The following is a 19,558-nucleotide window of genomic DNA, read 5'->3' on the forward strand; positions in this document are numbered from 1 at the left end:
GCTTTACAATGGTTAAAAGAAAATAATCCTCATTACTCAAAAATTCGTCTTCCAGCGTCATCTGATGATCTATTAAAGGATAAGTTGCAGGAAACAAAATATAGGATTGTCGATGAGGAAAGCGACAATGACGAAATAAATGAGTGGTTGTAGGAATTACCAGCATTGAATTTGTACAATGTCAGCAAAACAAAAATAAAATGATCAAACCGTTTTAAAACTACGGCTTTTCTCCACAAATAACTGAACATTCGGAATTAACGATCATATACAATAACCCAATACACGCAAAAAGAATCGATAACGAATCTGCATTGAAGCTTTATCAAATGGTGAAAATTGAAGATTTTTCCAATGGATATCGTTATAATATCTGGATGTCATGTGTTTCCCTGATTTATATCCTGATGGTGTCAATGGACAACGAGAAGATAGAAACTTTGCATTGCCGGAATATTTATTTATTAGAACACGATTGATGTCAAAACATAGTAGATTCAGGTTGAATCTGCAGTATCTGTTCTTCCTTCTCAATGATGCTAACACCGACAGTTGAAAAGTGTATCTATTATACGATGATGGTTACTAACCCACGAGAGAGATACCTGCTGGTAGATCCTTGAACGAATTGAAAGGTTACCAATTAGAATCGAATTTAATGAGTATTTTCGCAAAATTGAAAAATACGGATCAATTTTGGCGACAACCGTCCAATAATGTAAATGCATGACTTTGCATTAACGGTCCAGCGACGTGGTTTTTTTGACTTTGAGTCCTAGTGAATGGAAATGGTCCGATTGGGTGAATATTTACGAGATATGAATCCCGATAAAGAGAAGTTAGGCATCAACGAACTAATCGCATACGATCCTGTAAGTACTTCTAGATTCATTGCATAAAATTCAAAGCCATGATTTATTTTTATTTGTTCGCCGATAATCCTATAGGAAAGTTATTCATTACTTCTGGCGACTGGAATATCAACGTAGAAGTATGCAGCACCATGCATTGTATGATTTGGATAAAAGATGCCCAGTATTAGGAAAATCGCCGGATGAAGAAGTTACTACGTTTATTCAATATACGTAACGTGTGAAATTCCAGATGTAAATGTTTCGCCAACGTTGTACGATACGGTAATAAGTGATCAGAATCATAAACATAACTCGTATTGCATGCGTACAAAAAAAAACGGAAACTAATATATACAGAAAGTGTCGGTTCGATTTTTCCTCGCCAGTTACTGAGAATTTCGTTTTAAGAGACGTTTATCACTTCGATAGTCGTAGAAAAAATTTACGCAGTAAGAGCAGTTTGTACGATCTTCCTCGCAAGGAGTCGGAAAGGTTTATAAATGATTATAATCCGTCTATCAAATTAGCCTGGAAGGGAAATATGGACATACAATTTATTAGAGAAAAATCAGAGTTTTTTAAACTCATATTTAACAAAATACACGACAAAGTCGAAAAATGCAATACAGACTTTGAAGGATAGATTCGAATAAGTCCTTGGCATCGAAACTGTGGAATTTTGCAATGGTTCATTAAATAACGAGAATGCGGTGCTTTAGAAGCTGCGGATACACTATTAGGGAATCCCTTGTACGGTACGGATAATGATACCATGGTCAAATGGATCGATGTTAATGAGGTGAGAAATAGAAAGTTAAACATTTAATGAATTTAAGCTCTTGATGAAAATTCTACGAATATTTACTGTTCGTCACTCATCGATGATTACTATCCAAATAGACCTCAGGAATTAGAATCATTGAATTTGTACGATTTTGCCAGATTCTGGGAAATTACGAAACAGATGTCAATAATGACGAAGTCAAGTGTTACAAACTGGCATCGGGTTTATTTTTAAAAAAACGAAAAAAGGTTATTTAATTAACCATTATCGATTTAATATAAAAACTGAGCCCGAAAATACTTTTACTCGCTGCTTCTTCTGTTCAAACCATGGAAAGATTTGAGTGAACTCAAAGTACATTCGAGACTTACACGGATGCCTTTAAGAATTCAGAGTCTTTTTTTAACGAAGGTAATGAAATATTACGAAAGGCTCGAAGAAATACAGAAAGCTTTTGAGAACGTTGCTGAATTAATTGAAAAGCGCAAAAATGATCTGAAAACAGCAGACAGAGACAAATCCGATGACGATGAACTGGATTGTATCCGATAGAAGCTGACGACGCGATAAAAGATCTGGAAGATTTTGGTAAGATTGACGACCCGATTGATTTATCGCAAATGATGTCGCAATTGAACAAAGACCAGAAAAGAGTCTTTGATGGAGTATGCCAGTTTTACAAGATAAGAATCAGATTCTGCGACTGTACGTAAGTGGCGAGGGTGGTACAGGGAAAGTTTTTCTAATTGAATCGATTAAACATTGGATCAGAATAAATTGGACAAAAAGACTGCCATATCTGCTCCCACGGGTATCGCAGCATTCAATATCGATGGCTTGACAATCCATAGAATTTTCAACTACCGGTTAGTCATGAATCTACACCATAATATACGCATTGTCAAACATGGTCTTGAAAACTTTGAGAAACAAATTAAAGAATGTCGAATTATTTATAATCGAAGGAATTACATGTAACAATGCAATGATGGATTTAGGAACGACTGTATTCAGTGATGGTCAAGCCTATGTAAGTTTTGTCACGAGTAAGTAAATTGGAAAGAAACCCACATTTGATAAATTTCAATCCAGCATCAGTTAAAGCAAACTCGAGAGCCATTGTAGAATATAATCGACTGAGATCTATATTCAAATCTGAACTGCCACAAATCAATCCGTCCGAGAAAAAGGTTGTGAAAATGTACGATCGTCGATGGGATATCCCTAATATCCTTGATGATATGCAGAATTATGATTGTGAGGAACCAGAAAGTATAGTTACGTGGAAAATATATGGCCTTTGCAATAACGATGCTGTTTCGTGTTACGCTAATGTATATTACAATGTGGCGTTTCATTGCGTACGTATTAGGCAACAAAACTGAAAAATAAAGCATCGAATGCATTGATTGATGCGAGATGAGTGACGAACAGTAAATATTCGTAGAATTTTCATCGAGAGCTTAAATTTCATTAAATGTTTTAACTTTTCTATTTCTCACCTCATTAACATCGATCCATTTGACCCTGGTATCATTATCCGTACCGTACAAGGGATTCCCTAATAGTGTATCCGCAGCTTCTAAAGCCCGCATTCTTTGTTATTTAATGAACGCATTGTAAATTCCACAGTTTCAATGCCAAGGACTTATTCGAATCTATCACTTCAAGGTCTGTATTGCATTTTTTCCGACTTTGTCGTGTATTTTGTTAAATATGAGTTTAAAAACTCTGATTTTTCTCTAATAATTGTATGTCCAATTCCCTCCCAGGCTAATTTGATAGACGGATTATAATCATTTATAAACCTTTCCGACTCCTTGCAAGGAAGATCGTACAATCTGCTCTTACTGCGTAAATTTTTTTCTACCGACTATCGAAGTGATAACGTCTCTTAAAACGAAATTCTCAGTAACTAGCCGAGGAAATCGAACCGACACTTTCTGTATATATTAGTTTTCCGTTTTTTTCGTACGCATGCAATACGAGTTATGTTTATAATTCTGATCACTTATTACCGTATCGTACAACGTTGGCGAAACATTTTCATCTGGAATTTCACACGTTACGCATTTTCGAATAAACGTAGCAACTTCTTCATCCGGCGATTTTTAATACTGGAGCATCTTTTATCCAAATCATAAAATGCATGTGCTGGATACTTCTACGTTGATATTCCAGTCGCCAGAAGTAATGAATAACCTTTCCTATTGGATTATCGGACGAACAAATAAAATCAATCATGGCTTTGAATTTTATGCACATGAATCTAGAAGTACTTACAGGATCGTATGCGATTATTTCGTTGATGCCTAACTTCTCTTTATCGGGATTCATATCTCGTAATATTCACCCAATCGGACCATTTCCATTCACTAGGACTCAAAGTCAAAAACCACGTCGCTGGACCGTAATGCAAAGTCATGCATTTTACATTATTGGACGGTTGTCGCCAAAATTGATCCGTATTTCTCAATTTTGCGAAAATACTCATTAAATTCGATTCTAATTCGTAACCTTTCAATTCGTTCAAGTATCTACCAGCAGTGTATCTCTCTCGTGGGTTAGTAACCATCATCGTATAATAGATACCACTTTTCAACTGTCGGTAGTTAGCATCATTGAGAAGGAAGAACAGATACTGCAGATTCAACCTGAATCTACTATGTTTTGACATCAATCGTGTTGTAATAAATAAATATTCCGGCAATGCAAAGTTTCTATCTTCTCGTTGTCCATTGACACCATCAGGATATAAATCAGGGAAACACATGACATCCAGATATTTATAACGATTATCCATTGGAAAATCTTCAATTTTCACCATTTGATAAAGCTTCAATGCAGATTCGTTATCGATTCTTTTCGCGTGTATTGGTATACGACTCCCTGAAAATACGGTATAACACAAATCTGAAGTTGATACGAAAATTCGAAATGTTACTAAAGAAAGATTGGAGGTTTTTATTTATACAATTTTCACAACTCTTATTTTAATTATTTATTCTACCCATCGAAAGTTTTTTGAGAGCAGGCCGCCATTGTTATTTTTCTGAGTCATTAACAAATTGGTACTCTGGAATTACGAGCAATTATTTTTCATGGTACGGGCTAGTATGAATTTCAAATCAAATCTCTATAAACGACTATTATATTTTGTGCACTAAGAATAACATATCGCACTTATTTTCTAGAATCAAATTGTAATCAGTTTTACTTATATGTATGGTATATTCAATGTGAACTTGCACCTTGAATAAAATATCACAGTTACTTTCATGGTAATATATTATTACTAAATTTAGATAATATACACTTTACGTATGTTCACTTTGAACTGGCACCTTGAATAACATATCAAGTTACTTTTCGTGATAATTTATTATTAGATCGTTTTAAATTTTTGAGTACCTTCTTTTGAACATGGCCTAACCTTTCATTTTTATGATTTTTTTAGGAGATATATAATCCTGAATGACGTCAGCGGACGCGGACAGGAGAAGACGACAACCGGTACTTCATTTTTCATGAAAAACGTCACTTTTTGAACGCTCTTGTATCCTCCAGAACGGCTTGACCAATTTTATTCCTTCTTGGCTCAAAATTACTCGTGGCGATGCCCGCCTTTCAGGTTATATTACGTGCAATTCAAAAAATTGTTTATATTTTAGTAGTTCTACACCACAAAATGGACTTTGATGGGTGCAGGATAGGAGACTTGTAGTGTCTTTTAAGGTCTTTAGGGTTTGATCATGGCCGGAGACACTACCGCGTCTTCTAATATACGAAAAAAATAACAGTGGTCCTAGCACGGATCCCTGAAGAACTCCGTGAATTGTATTTTTTTATCATCGATATAGTACTTCCTACTTAACTTGTTGTTTTCTATTAGTTAGATACGTTACAAACCATTTATACGCTGTACCTGCCACTCCATATTTATCTAACTTTCTTAATAACAATTTTTTATTAACTGTTTTCAAACGCTTTTTTAAAATCTAAAAATACCACTTCTATCATTTCGCTATTATCCATATTTTCTCTCCATTCGATAAATGTGCTTTGTAATGTCGTTTCGCATAAGAATTTTTCCCTAAAGCCTGATTTCTATATTTTATTTATATTTTTGGCATTTATATATACATATATAATATATATATATATAATATATATATTTAAATTATTTTTCTTTTTTTTAAACATATTAAATAGTTGATACTAAACCGTACATGATGAACTGAAGTGCGACGTAAGCGCACACCTTGCAACGTTGTCAAATATAATTCCTTAAAAGTCGCCATTAAAAACATTTACGTTTCGACCCCAACTTAGATCCTCTTCAGACTTTAACGGAAATATAATGCAACAAAAATATTAATTGTAACTTCGCATTTATAATTCTCTTATTAGTATTTATCCAACTCTTGAGAAAATCCGTGTAGAACGTTCCAAATTGGATAGAAATATTTCGGAAAAAGGAAGTACCCCCCATTTTTATAACGTCGAAGCTCCATTAGAAAGGGTGCAAATGGATATCCTTAGTCCTCTTCGGTTGACTAAGTCAGGGAATAAGTATCTTCTTGTAATGGTGGATTGTTTCACAAAATGGGTGGAAGATTTCCCTGTCAAAAATATTAGAGCCAAGACTGTGGCTGAAATTTTTGTGAGTCAGTTTCTTTCAAGGCATAGAGTGCCTATTGAAATTCACACAGATCAAGGAAAGAATTTCAAGTCTCAGTTATTTGGAGAATTAATGCGACTTCTTGAAATCAAAAAGACAAGGACTACTGCTCTTCATCCTCAATCAGATGGCCAGGTGGAACGTCAACATCAGACAATTATCAATTACTTGGCGAAATACATTTCTGAAATCAGAAACATTGGGATGAATAGATTCCTATGTTTCTCTTGGCATATAGATCGTCAAAACATGAGACTACAAGAGTGACTCCTGCCGAGTTGTACTTCGCTCGAGAACTTAGGCTACCAGTAAACTTGTTACAAGAAAGTCCTAAATTTAATACAGAGAAATTGCCTTCAGAGAATTTTGTGGATAATTTAAAGGAAAAATTAGAAGAAATTCGTTTTTGTGTTAGGAAACGTATGACTTTAAAGTCTTCACAAATGAAAGCCAGATATGATAGGAAAGTTAGAACAATTCATTTCGAGGAGAGAGAGAGTCTGGCTATATAATCCCAAGAGAAGTAAGGAAAGGCCCAGAAATTGCAGAATAATTGCATGTTTTAGGAATAATTTGCGTGACTAATGATTGACTCACTGAATACTAGTGTGGCAAAGATATCATACTACCACCACTGGCTAAATATCTGAAATATTAAAAATTATTATAAATTTCCTCAGTTGCTATAACTACATAGGTATAAGAGATAAATTAACTGACCACATTACCTTAAACATATTATTAATCGATGTTCTGTCTCAATTAGCTTACGAACAACATATTGCCGGGTTATTCTAGTGCAATTATTTGCAATAACTCTTCGCATTGAGTAACGATCATCCTGATGCATTTTCTTTTTTCTTTTGTGTATCTGTAGTACTAGAATGTATTGATTGTTTATTATATCTCTTTAAAGTATGTATATCAATAATTTTTTGCCCGATCTCATTATTTTTAAAATAATCTTTGTTTTCACTATCTGATGTTAAAATAATATCATTAGTAGATGTATTGAATTCAATCTTGCATTTATCTAAAATACAAATATAAATTAATGAAATAAAAGTAAAAATTTATAAAATAGAAGTAAAAATGAAAATATCTTCAGTAAATAATGTATTAAAAATGATATATATCTTTACAAAAAATTAAGATAACATGTTTTTTTTTAATTTATTTTACAGATCATATAGTGGACATAATATTATTATTATTAATATGATTAATAATAATACCTTGTGAATCAAGATTTTTTTTTGTCGCTCTCATCACTTATAAGATCTTCATTATTGTTTGTGGGGTCTAATGTATCTAAATTTTCATTTGTAGATACTATGTCAAATGTAAGTTCACGCTTTTCTGAAATAATAGAAGTTAATAAAATAATAATAAAAACAAGAAGCAATAAGAATAAAACATTAATATTAGAAAATATTCAATAATTATATTGCAAAAAATTCAGAGGTCACATTAAATTAGGTTAATAATAGTTAATTGTAGATGTACCTTCAATCTCTAAATCTGTCATTATTGATGTAAATAATACTGGTGCATGTTTCATTAGATGTGGTGCTATATTAAGTACATCAGGATCAATTTTTGCTTCAGTTTCTTCTGGTCCTCCACCAGTTGCTAAACGCGATTGTTTTTCTTTAGTTAATACATCTCTCTGCGACTGCTTTAGATTTGGCCACAATTTTTTCAATTGTTGAAGTTCTCTGTAATCAAAATATTGTGTAATATAATAAAGCGTATATTATTATCTGCTATATTAGGCCCTTCGCATAATCAAAAATATAAATTCTTACTTCTTGAGAGATTAGTGCCGATTGATTGTATTCTTTACATACTTCACTCCATGCAAGGTCTTTATCTTTTAATGTTGTGCCGTCGCTTTTTTTTTATTTCTATTACATGTTTTTCTAGTATTTGTAAGAATAATTTCCTTTCCATCAATAAATAGTGTTTGTTTTTGCTTGTAGGCTTCTCTTTGCAAGACATTCTGTAAAAAATATATATTTAATATCTACTAAAGTTTAATTTTACTCAATAAGATTGTAACGGAGCTCCTTTCCCGACGCCACGGATCGGCTCGTCGGTGCCAGGATTCGGGAAGAGGGGGAGACTCAGGTTCACAATAACCACGCCAATCGTTCTGGTAAAAACAGAGTTTATTGAAGCCGCCCTTCAAGAGTTGGCTTATTATCTAGTCTACGCGTACAGAGGGGAATCGCAGGAAGTGCGGACCGCGACTAACTTATACGACGCGGACACGATTTATAACTAAGGAATACAAATAACGCGACGGACGAAACGCGACCAAATCATACGGACGCGGGCACGACTTATAACCAAGGTTTACAAATAATAACGCGACGGGTGAAACGCGACCAAATCATACGGACGCGGACACGACTTATAACCAAGGTTTTACAAATAATAACGCAACGGGCGAAAACGCGACCAAATCATACGGACGCGGGCACGACTTATAACCAAGGTTTACAAATAATAACGCGACGGGTGAAACGCGACCAAATCATACGGACGCGGACACGACTTATAACTAAGATAGTAGCGCGGCGGACGAAATTTACCCAACGCGGCGTGGATACGAGCGCCCTGAAAAGGGCGAGCTCCGTAAACCGCCTTGGATTCGGGCGCCCTGAGAAGGGCGAGCTCCGCAAAATGTCGGTGGCTCTCGGAGGATCCGGTGACCGAGGAAACTCGGCCTTCCCGACGAGAACGCTCGTCGGCCGGGGTGATGTTTGGAGTGGATCCGGTGCCCGAGGACGCTCGGCCTGCCCGACGAGGACGCTCGTCGACCGGGGTGATGTTCGGAGAGGATCCGGAGACGCAGAATGCTCGGCCTACCCGACGAGAACGCTCGTCGACCGGGGTGATGTTCGGAGAGGATCCGGAGACCGAGAATGCTCGGCCTGCCCGACGAGAACGCTCGTCGACCGGGGTGCTGTTCGGAGAGGATCCGGTGACCGAGGACGCTCGGCCTGCCCGACGAGAACGCTCGTCGACCGGGTGATGTTCGGAGAGGATCCGGAGACCGAGAATGCTCGGCCTACCCGACGAGAACGCTCGTCGACCGGGGTGATGTTCGGAGAGGATCCGGAGACCGAGAATGCTCGGCCTGCCCGACGAGAACGCTCGTCGACCGGGTGATGTTCGGAGAGGATCCGGTGACCGAGGACGCTCGGCCTGCCCGACGAGAACGCTCGTCGACCGGGGTGATGTTCGGAGAGGATCCGGTGACCGAGGACGCTCGGCCTGCCCGACGAGAACGCTCGTCGACCGGGGTGATGTTCGGAGAGGATCCGGTGACCGAGGACGCTCGGCCTGCCCGACGAGAACGCTCGTCGCCCGGGATGGTTAGGAGGTGAGGAGTGGTCCTTGAGTACGCTCAAGAGACCAGGACGGGACTGGTCCCGAAGTCTCGGCTGCGCCGCTTTATATACCCGTCGGTCAGCCCCCTTCAACTAGCTTGGAGTGGGGCGGTTCGGTCGGGTGGGGCGAAAAGGCAAATTCCCACGTGTTTGACGTGTGGTGGCCCCGACAGGGGCCGTTTATATGAGCGCGGGCGGACGGTCGGCCTCGCGCTTGCGCGCTTCTAGTGACGACCAAAACGGTCGTCACATCACCCTCCCTTTTTACGGGGGGTGAGGCAGTTGGCGGATCATCCGTGGCTGACCACGCCGATTGAATCGGATGATCCAGCGGCCGTCCGGGTGTGCGCACTTTATATCGCCGCGAGATGGTGGCGGCGTAAACGGAACGTCGACCGTTCGTCCGTTCCCCAGGTAACCTGCACGTGTGCGGTTGGCCCACCGCTGTAGGGGGCGCCGGTCGTTGCGCGATGGTCGGCGGCACGGCGGTGGAGGGTGCCGGTGGACGCGTGGTCGATCGGCACGCGGCGTCTGATCGTCTGCCGTCACCGTGCGAGGACGGTGAGATCGTCGTTGGCTCGACTGTCGGGTTATCCGCTTCGCGCGCGTCTGATGGCGCCGACCGAGGTGTGCGCGTCGGGGGTTGGCGCGACTTTGTAGCTGGTCGCCCGGCGGTGCTCAATGCTGGCTGGCCTCCCGCTCCAGGAGGCATCGGTCGCCGCACGGTGGCCGTTAACCCGGCCGTGGAGGGCGCCGGTTGGCGCGCGGTGGCATGATGCGTTGATCGATGTGTCGGTCGTGATGGTGGTCGGGCTGGGCGGCGTGCGTCGGTCGGTGTCGTTGTAGGCTTGGTGGCGGCGGCGATGGTGATGACGGCGGAGGCTGGCGAGTCCGAGAGGACCGGTGGTCGTCGGCGGTGGCTCGGGGGTGGCGGGGGTGTTTGCGAGAAACGCCATTTTCCGGCTCCGTTGTTCCACGTCGGACCGTTGGATGTAGGTCCCCACCCGAGGCACCGGCCGGTCGGTTCGTCCGGAGACGGACGGGTTGTTTTGTCCGGAAACGGACGGATTGTCTCGCCCGGAATCGGACGGTTGGTCTCCTTGACACTGGTCAGCTTTTGTGCTTCCCATCGTGGCGAGGATAGACTCGGGGCTGAGAGCGCCCGTCTTTTATACCTCTCCGGAGTATAGCGCGGACCGTGGAGAGTGCCGCTCTCGGTGTTTCGGCCGGACAGCCACACGAAAAAAGCGCGGACCATGAAGAGTGCCGCTCTCTGGTGCTCGGTCGGGAAATCGCGAACGTGTAGCGAAAAAGCGCGGACCCTGACGAGTGCCGTTCTCAGTGTTCGGTCGGGAGTTCGCGAACGTGTAGCGAAAAAGCGCGGACCCTGACGAGTGCCGCTCTCGGTGTTCGGCCGGACAGCCACACGAAAAGAAAGCGCGGACCCTGAAGAGTGCCGCTCTCGGTGCTCGGTCGGGGAATCGCGAACGTGTAGCGGAAGAGCGCGGGCCATGAAGAGTGCCCTCCTACGGTTCGTCGTCGCGGGCGGCGGTTCTGAGGCTGGCTTCAAATCTCGGACGTGGACATGTCGGTGCCACCGACCTCGGTCGTCCTTCAGGTCCATGATGACGGGGAGATGATGGCGGCCAACCGTCATCGGGCCACCAAATCTTGGTGCTAGCTTGGCATTAAAGCCCCGCTCTTTGTTCGATAGCGGGTGTTCCTTCTTCCACACCCGGTCCCCAATTTTTGGACGCCAGTCACGCCTGCGCAAGTCGTAATTTCGCTGCTGGTGTTGGAACGCGCGAGCCAGGTTGATCCTGACGATTTCGTAGGCGTCTTCGAGGCGGCGTCGGACTGCTCCGGGGGCGGCGTTGGCGGTTGCCGGACGTCGGTCGTCAGGGTACGGCGACTGTAGCTCCCGGCCGTATATCAGGAAGGCCGGGTATATCCCGTGGATTCTTGCCGCGCGGTATTGAAAGCAAACTGGAGCTGGGGGATGTGCTCATCCCAGCGGCGGTGCCGGCCCTCCACGTATTGCGCCACCATAGTTTTTATGGTGCGGTTGGCTCTCTCGACCGGGTTGCACTGTGGGGCGTAGGCGGAAGCGTCTGGTGATTGATCCCGAAGGATCTTAACAACCCTTCGAGCTGGTGCGATCGCAACTGAGTCCCGTTATCAGAGATGATGGTGTCCGGGCAACCATGGCGATATATTTATGCGCCCGGCGACTTCTCGTGTGACGTTGGCGGCGGTGGCCTGGCGGAGTGGTGTCATCTCCACCCACTTTGAGAACCGATCCTGCATGGTTAGCAGCCAGGTATGCCCACTGGTCGACCGTGGCAATGGTCCGACCAGGTCAATCGAGACTTGTTGCCACGGATGCGTGACGTTGGTGGCCCGAAGTTTCCCGGCTGGCAGGGTTTGTGCGGCTTTATGGGTGGCGCAGTTCCGGCAGTCACGGACGTATCGAGTGACGTCGCGGAACATTCCTGGCCAATAATATAAGCGGGCCACCCGTGCGATGGTCTTTGTGATTCCGAAGTGTCCGGCGGTCGGGTTGTCATGTAGCCGGCGTAGTATTTCCGCGCGTTGGGGCCTCGGGACGCATTGCTTCCATTGCTCCTCACTGGGCGAGTCGTGAAAGTTGAGATCGTGCAGCAAGTGCCGAAATAGCCGGCGGTTCTGTATCCGGTAGTCCGCATGGTCGGCCGGGTGTTGTTGCACCTCGCGATACATGCGACGGTACCACCGACACATCTGGGGCGGTCTGGAGGACACAGGCCTCGGGTTGACGGGAGAGAGCGTCGGCTACGATGTTCAGTTTTCCTTTTCTATATTGAATCTCGTAATCGTACTGCTGGAGCTCGAACACCCATCTCCCTAGGCGGCCGGTGGGAGCCTCCAAACGTTGCAACCATCGGAGCGACTGGTGATCGGTGACGACCGTGAAGTGATAGCCCTCTAGATAGTCGCGCATTCGGCGAATTCCCCAAACCACCGCCAAGCACTCCAATTCTGTAGCGCTGTAGTTTCTTTCGGCGTTATTTAGGGTGCGACTGGCGTAGGCAATGACGCGTTCGCCTTCGGGCAGTTCTTGGGTGAGTACAGCCCCCAGCCCGCAAGCGCTGGCGTCGGTCTGGAGGGTAAACGGTCGGCTGAAGTCGGGACAAGGCCAGAACCGGCGCGGTGGTGAGTGCCCGCTTCAGCTCGTCGAACGCCTCTCCTCTTCCTCCGGCCCCCAAGTAAAGCGTGCCTTTTTATGGGTCAGGCGTGTCAATGGTGCGGCGGTGGCGGAAAAGTCTGGTACAAAGCGACGGTACCAGGAGGCGACTCCAGGAATTGGCGCACTTGACGGACAGTGGTAGGTGCTGTCCAGGCGGCCACTGCACTGACCTTATCTGGTCAGTTCGAATGCCGTCTTTGTCCACTATATGCCCCAAGTATTTGAGGCGACTGCAACAGAAGTGGCACTTCTGTGGGTTGAGGCGGAGGCGCGCTTGTCGTAGCCGTCTGAAGACTTCGGCCAGGTGTTCCATATGAGCCTCTAATGAAGGACTGACTACGATGATGTCGTCGAGATAGACCAATACATTGGGCTCCAATTCTGGGCCGAGGACGCTGTCCAGCAACCGCTGGAACGTGGCCGGTGCTGAGTGCAACCCAAAGGGCATGACTCTAAATTGATAGAGTCCTCGCCCGGGAATCGTAAAGGCGGTGGCGGGGCGGCTGGCCGAGTCTAGTGGCACCTGCCAATATCCGTCTTTCAAGTCCAATGTAGATAGATACTGGGCCCCACGGAGCTTGTCGAGCGTAGCGAGGATGTGCGGCAGTGGGTAGGCGTCCTTATCAGAAGCTTGGTTCAGTTTGCGATAATCACGCAGACCGGTGGCCCCCATCTTTCTTTTTTACGAGGACCACGGGGGAACTCCAGGCACTGCCGGAGGGCTCGATCACCCCGGCGTCTAGCATCTTGTTAACCTCGCTTATCGATGACGGCTTGCATGGCTGGATTACGCGGTCGGTACCGCTGTTTTATCGGGGCCCCGGGTCGTAGTCTGATCCGGTGTTCGGCGCGGTCGGTGGGTCCCCGCACGGATTCGAATAACCGAAGCTCGGTGTCCAAAACTGCCGGAAGCGCTGGTCCTCTTCGGGGCGAACGTGGAGAGATCCCGGCTGATAATCGGCCGTGGATAGTTGCCAATAGATTGGGGCCGTCTCTTTTCGGCCGATCGGGTGGCGGAGGCGGCAGGGTGAGGCGTAATCGAGCCCACAGGTCGACCCCGATGAAGGACCTCGCTGCTAGGTTATCCAAGACCTGGAACGTGGCGGACAGAGCAGGGCCGATCCGGAAGGCGAGTCGGACTGAGCCGGAGGTGGATGCCCTGGAGCCGTCGGCCAGGTTGACCGGTTCTTCGGATGGCTGGATCTGGAGGCCGTGTTCGGACAGGCGGTCGGCCATGGTGGCGTTTATGAAGACACCTCCGTCCGGAATCGATGAGCCGCCAGTCGGTGAGTGCCCGGCGGATCCGACTAATAGGTGCGGCCCGTTGGCGTGTACTCTAACTGGACGCGGGTCGGCCGGGCGGTGTCCTCCTATGTTCCGACCCGCGGCCGTTTTTCCCGCCGGAGGAATGGCATTCCCGTGTTAGAACGCCATCCTTCCGCGCACTGTGAACGAACTTTCGTGCTGGGCGGCCGCGAATCAAAGTCGGGTGGGTCCTCGCTGCTTGCAACCGCCAGCACATTCGAGCGGTCAATGTGGCTGCAGCGAGATTTGCCCTCGGTAGATCTGGAGACATCCGTCGCGCACGGTGTCCTGGAACGCGCCGGTGGATCTCCTCCCACCAGCGGCGCGCTACCTTTCGGAGACATGTTGGTGCAGCTCGCTACCTAATGTTAGCTGGAAGCTCTGGGTCAGCGTTTTCGTACAGCTGTTCGAGCTGGTCCCTGCGTGGTAACCGCCGGCCCGACCATCATGGTTTGCCAACGGCGGTGGCGTATCGAGTAAAATCCTCCCCTGGCTTTTGTGTCCGCCAGGCCTTGTATTTTCTCGCCGCAATTGGTCGCTTATACCCGGGCGACATGTATTGGGCGAGGAAATCTTTCCGGAATTCGGTCCGGTGGACCACTGTTCTCTGTGTTCGCTCTTCCCAGGAGGGCCTCGCCTTTTAGCATCTCGGCTAGCCCGATGAAGAGATGGTGGTCTTCCAGACTCATAGGCAACTGAGTTCCGCTAGATGCTCGAGGAACGCGAGGGGGTCTTACCCTCGAAATGGCAGCCCCACTTGCGTATCTGGTTAAGGTACTTCGCCGGGTCGGCCTTCAGGTGTTCGGGGGTTCCTCGTGCCTTCCGTAACGGTCTTCGCGGCTGGGTACTTGGATTGTTACGGACGCTCCGGTGTCTGCGTGGGTAGCAGTTTTCATTTAAACTGTATTTTTTTGGATTAGTTATACCTGGATTAGATGTAATAACTGACTTGTTAACCTTGAGGACGACTGCTTTTATTATGCGCTTATATTGGAATACTTTATTGAATTAAATGTTAAAGATCATTGAATTATATAAAATAAAATAATTAAATTAAAAAATACACCCAACTACAATAAAAATTGTAACGGGGCTCTTTCCCGAGCCACGGACCTACGGCTCGAGGTGCCGGATCGGCGAGAGGGCCGGAAGGATCAGGTTCGCAATAAGCCCACGCCATCGTTCTGGTTAAAAACAGAGTTACCGAGCCCCGCCCCGCCCTTCGAGACGTGACCCTTCCATATCTAGTCCTACGCGTACAGAGGGGAATCGCACGTACCCGTGAGTGCACCGACACCGCGACCAACTTATACGGACGAGGCAACCCAGATTTATAACCTAAGGAATACAAGTAATGAACGGACGAAGCGTGACAAAAATCATAGGAATGGACACGACTTATAACTAAGGTTACAAATAATAACGCGACGGACGAAAACGGCGACCAAATCATACGGACGCGGGCACGACTATTAACCAAGGTTATTACAAATAATACGCGACGGACCGAAACGCGACCAAATCATACGGACGCAGGACCACTACTTATAAACTAGGTTTACAAATAATAACGCGACGGGTGATGAAACGCGACAAATTATAGGGACGCGGACACGATTATAACTAGAGATAGTAGCGCGGCTGGACGAAATTTACCCAACGCGGCGTGGTCGAGCGCAATAAAAGGGCGCGAGCTACGTAAACAGCCGTTGATTTCGGGAGCCGCCCTGAGAAGGGCGAAGCTCCGTAAGATGTCGGTGACTCTCGGAGGAATCGGTGACCAGGAAAATCGGCCTCCTTCCCGGACGAGAACGCTCGTCGGCCCGGGGGATGTTCGGCGTGGATCCGGTGGACCGAGGACGCGTCGGCCTCGCCCGACGAGAAACGCTCGTCGAACGGGTGATGTTCGAGAGGATCCGGGGACGAGGCATTCTCGGCCTGCCCACGAGAAGTCGTCGGCCGGGGTTGATTGTTCGGAGAGGATCGGTTGGACGAGGAGGAAAAATCGGCCTGCCGACGAGAACGCTCGTCGGCCGGGGTGATGTCGGAGTGGATCCGGTTTGACCGAGGACGCTCGGCCTGCCCGACGAGAACGCTCGTCGACCGGGGTGAGTTCGGAAGAGGATCCGGGGGACCGAGAATGCGCGGCCTGCCCGACGAGAACGCTCGTCGGACGGGGTGCTGTCGGGAGGAGGATCCGGTGACCGAAGGAAACTCGGGCTTCTTTTCCCGACGAGAACGCTCGTCGGCTGGGTGATGTTCGGAGAGGATCCGGTGACCGAGGACACTCGGCTTACGCGACGAGAACGCTCGTCGCCCGGGATGGCTAGGAGGTGAGGAGTGGTCCTTGAGTACGCTCAAGAGACCAGGACGGGACTCTTCGAAGTCTCGGCTTGTTACGCCTTATATACCCGTCGGTCAGCCCCCTCCAACTAGCTTGGAGTGGGGCGGTTCGGTCGGGTGGGGCGAAAAGGCAAATTCCCTCGTGTTCGACGTGTGGTGGCCCCCGACAGGGGCCGTTTGTATGAGTGCGGGCGGGCGGTCGGCCTCGCGCTTGCGCGGCTTCTAGTGACGACCAAACGGGTCGTCACAAAATAAAAAAATTAATTTACAATTGTATTAAACTATAGAAACAATTAACTCAGGAAACACAGACCAACACACAGAAGAATGTGTATAAAATATATATGCGAAACATACAAACGTTTAAATGTTAAAATGCACGATTTTTTGATGTCATTATAATAAAATATATATGATAATCATCACTATAAAATTGAATATGTGTGAAAACACGTATGTCTACTGACAATGAGACGTTTAGCTAACAACTGTATGTATATATGTCGTTGTTTGTAACTTTAAACTGTATTGATGACCTTATTATAAATAATATTTAAAGGAGAATGCCAGTTAGAATCATAGTTTTCATCGGTTGATACAGCTTTCTACTCGCTGGCTTCGTTTTACACAAACATCTTACCAAACTAGCCTACCTAAAACGACACAGTCATATCAATAATAGTTTTGATTTGTACAGCATGTTGTCTGGTAAAAACATTGATGAGAACCGATAAGATGTTTTCTTTTAGATGTGGTTTTCTTATTTACGAACGTACCTCTAGATCTTGCGTATTAACGGGATTAACGCTAGATGGGATCACATTGAAACAATACTAGAATACCGAAAACGCAATTTATATGTGGTATAACATTCATATTGACCTCTACTTATTTTACATTTAATGGCATTAATTTACAAACAGACTTTGGGACCCCTATAGAGTCTCCGTTATCCAATTATAGCTGACTTGGTTATGCAAGATCTTGAAGATTACAGTTCTTAACGCGTTAAATTTAAAATGTTTGTTTTACTTCCGTTATGTAAGACTGACATAATATTGGTCACTTCTATGATTAATATGACTCAGATAGTTAATAATTTTAATAACTATCATGATAGACTTAAATTCACGGTGGAACAAGAGGTTAATCGTAGCTTGAATTTCTTAGATTTATCACTTAAATTATTTAATAACACAATATTACATTGAACTGGTATCAAAAGAAACATGCTGCAGGAAAGAACTTTATCCTTGTTATTTAACCACCCATTCTTGCCAACAAAATTGGAATAATATACAACCTTTGTGGACAGATGTTCGTTGTTATCACACCCACATTTTTTAAATAAAATTTGGAGTTAATCATTAATATACTCATAAGCAATGGTTACCCTCTTGAGCTGATTTTAACAAAATTAATCATCGGATAGAACACATCATATATAAAAAAAAGCATTATAAAAAGACAAGCTAACATAGAAGGAACAGAAATTATAAAAAAAGACTCAGTTAATAAAAAATTCTTTGTCATTCCGTATATAAATAGGATCTCAGAAATGATTGTTTCCTCGGTAAAAAATACAGAGTGGTTATTGTAGGATATAGATGTCTCAACAAACTTGATAATATTATTAAACACAGAAAGATAAAACTAAACATCCATGCAATTCGAATTGTGATTTATAAGATCAATTGCAATAATTGTAATGCATCTTATTGTAGGCAAACGAAGAGCAATTACAGACGCGACTAAAAAAAACATAAAAATAATATCAGATTGGACTCAACGAAATATTCAAGTAATTTCTGAACACATAAAAAATGAACACCATACATTTAATTGGGATAACGCAAAGATTCTGGACAACGAAAATAATTATTATAAAAGACTCATTTCTGAGATGCTACATATTAAAAAACAAAAAATGGGCTAAATTTAAACAAAGATACTGAGTTACTCAGCGAGTCGTATTTTGATATTTTGGATAAATTAGCGAACAATAAATAATAATAAGACAAATAGGACATTAACATAGGTATTAGATCATATATAAACACGCACATTCTTTGACTAAGTAGAGTTTAAAATAAGGTGTCTTTTTATATTGTTGGTCTTGTCTTGTGTCATCTTCAATAACTTTTTCAAAAAAACGTGGTTAAAATTGTCAAGAAGAACGATGTCAAGTAAGCATATTGTTAATTGTTGGGGATATATATTTTAATTTTGACATACGTTAATCGTTAATTTTTTATTAATCGCAGCACCTACGGAATGTTTTAATTTCTTGCATATTAACGATGAAACTTTTCAAGATCTGATTAAAATCGAAGATCATATCGAGGCAAACATTTGTTGGACATGACGGATTGAAACACGCGTTAACTGCTTATAAATTCTCGATTCTTGAAGAACTAACATTAATTTTCGACATTATGTAAATTTTTTTATGATTTTATATTTTTAATAATTATACTAAAGAAGACCGCGTGCGGTTGAAACGTTTATTTATGATTTTATAATGACTGTAATTTTTTGCGTAAGTTTTAGTATTGAATGATTGTAGCTTAATAGTTTATACATGAAATAAATTTATTTGACTGAACAACTCTAATAATTGCTCGATAAGTTGGCCTTTTATTATCACTTTTTGTAAAATAAAAATAAATTAAAAATAAAATACAATAAAATAAAATAAAATTAATTTATAATAGTTATTAGGACTATAGAAACAATTAACTCAAGACCACAGACAGACCACACAGAAAAATGTGTAAAAAATATATATGCGAAACTTACAAACGTTAAATGTTAAATGCAAGATTTTTTGATGTCATTATAATAAAATATATATGATAGTCATCACTATAAAATGTAATATGTGTAAAAACACGTATGTCTACTGAGACGTTTAGCTAACAACTGTATGTATATATGTCGTGTAAACATTTTAAACTGTATTGATGA

At 43.8% G+C, this 19,558-nt stretch overlaps 1 pseudogene; it reads right to left on the minus strand.

Annotated features, from left to right (window-relative positions):
- Window positions 1-7,562: 7,562 nt before the first annotated feature.
- LOC114943334 (myb/SANT-like DNA-binding domain-containing protein 3) lies at window positions 7,563-8,320 on the minus strand (annotated as a pseudogene).
- Between the last annotated feature and the right edge of the window lie 11,238 nt (window positions 8,321-19,558).

The sequence above is a fragment of the Nylanderia fulva genome, unplaced genomic scaffold (assembly GCF_048542155.1).
Source record: "Nylanderia fulva isolate GAGA-0341 unplaced genomic scaffold, ASM4854215v1 Scaffold189, whole genome shotgun sequence".
NCBI classification, from domain to species: Eukaryota; Metazoa; Arthropoda; class Insecta; order Hymenoptera; family Formicidae; genus Nylanderia; species Nylanderia fulva.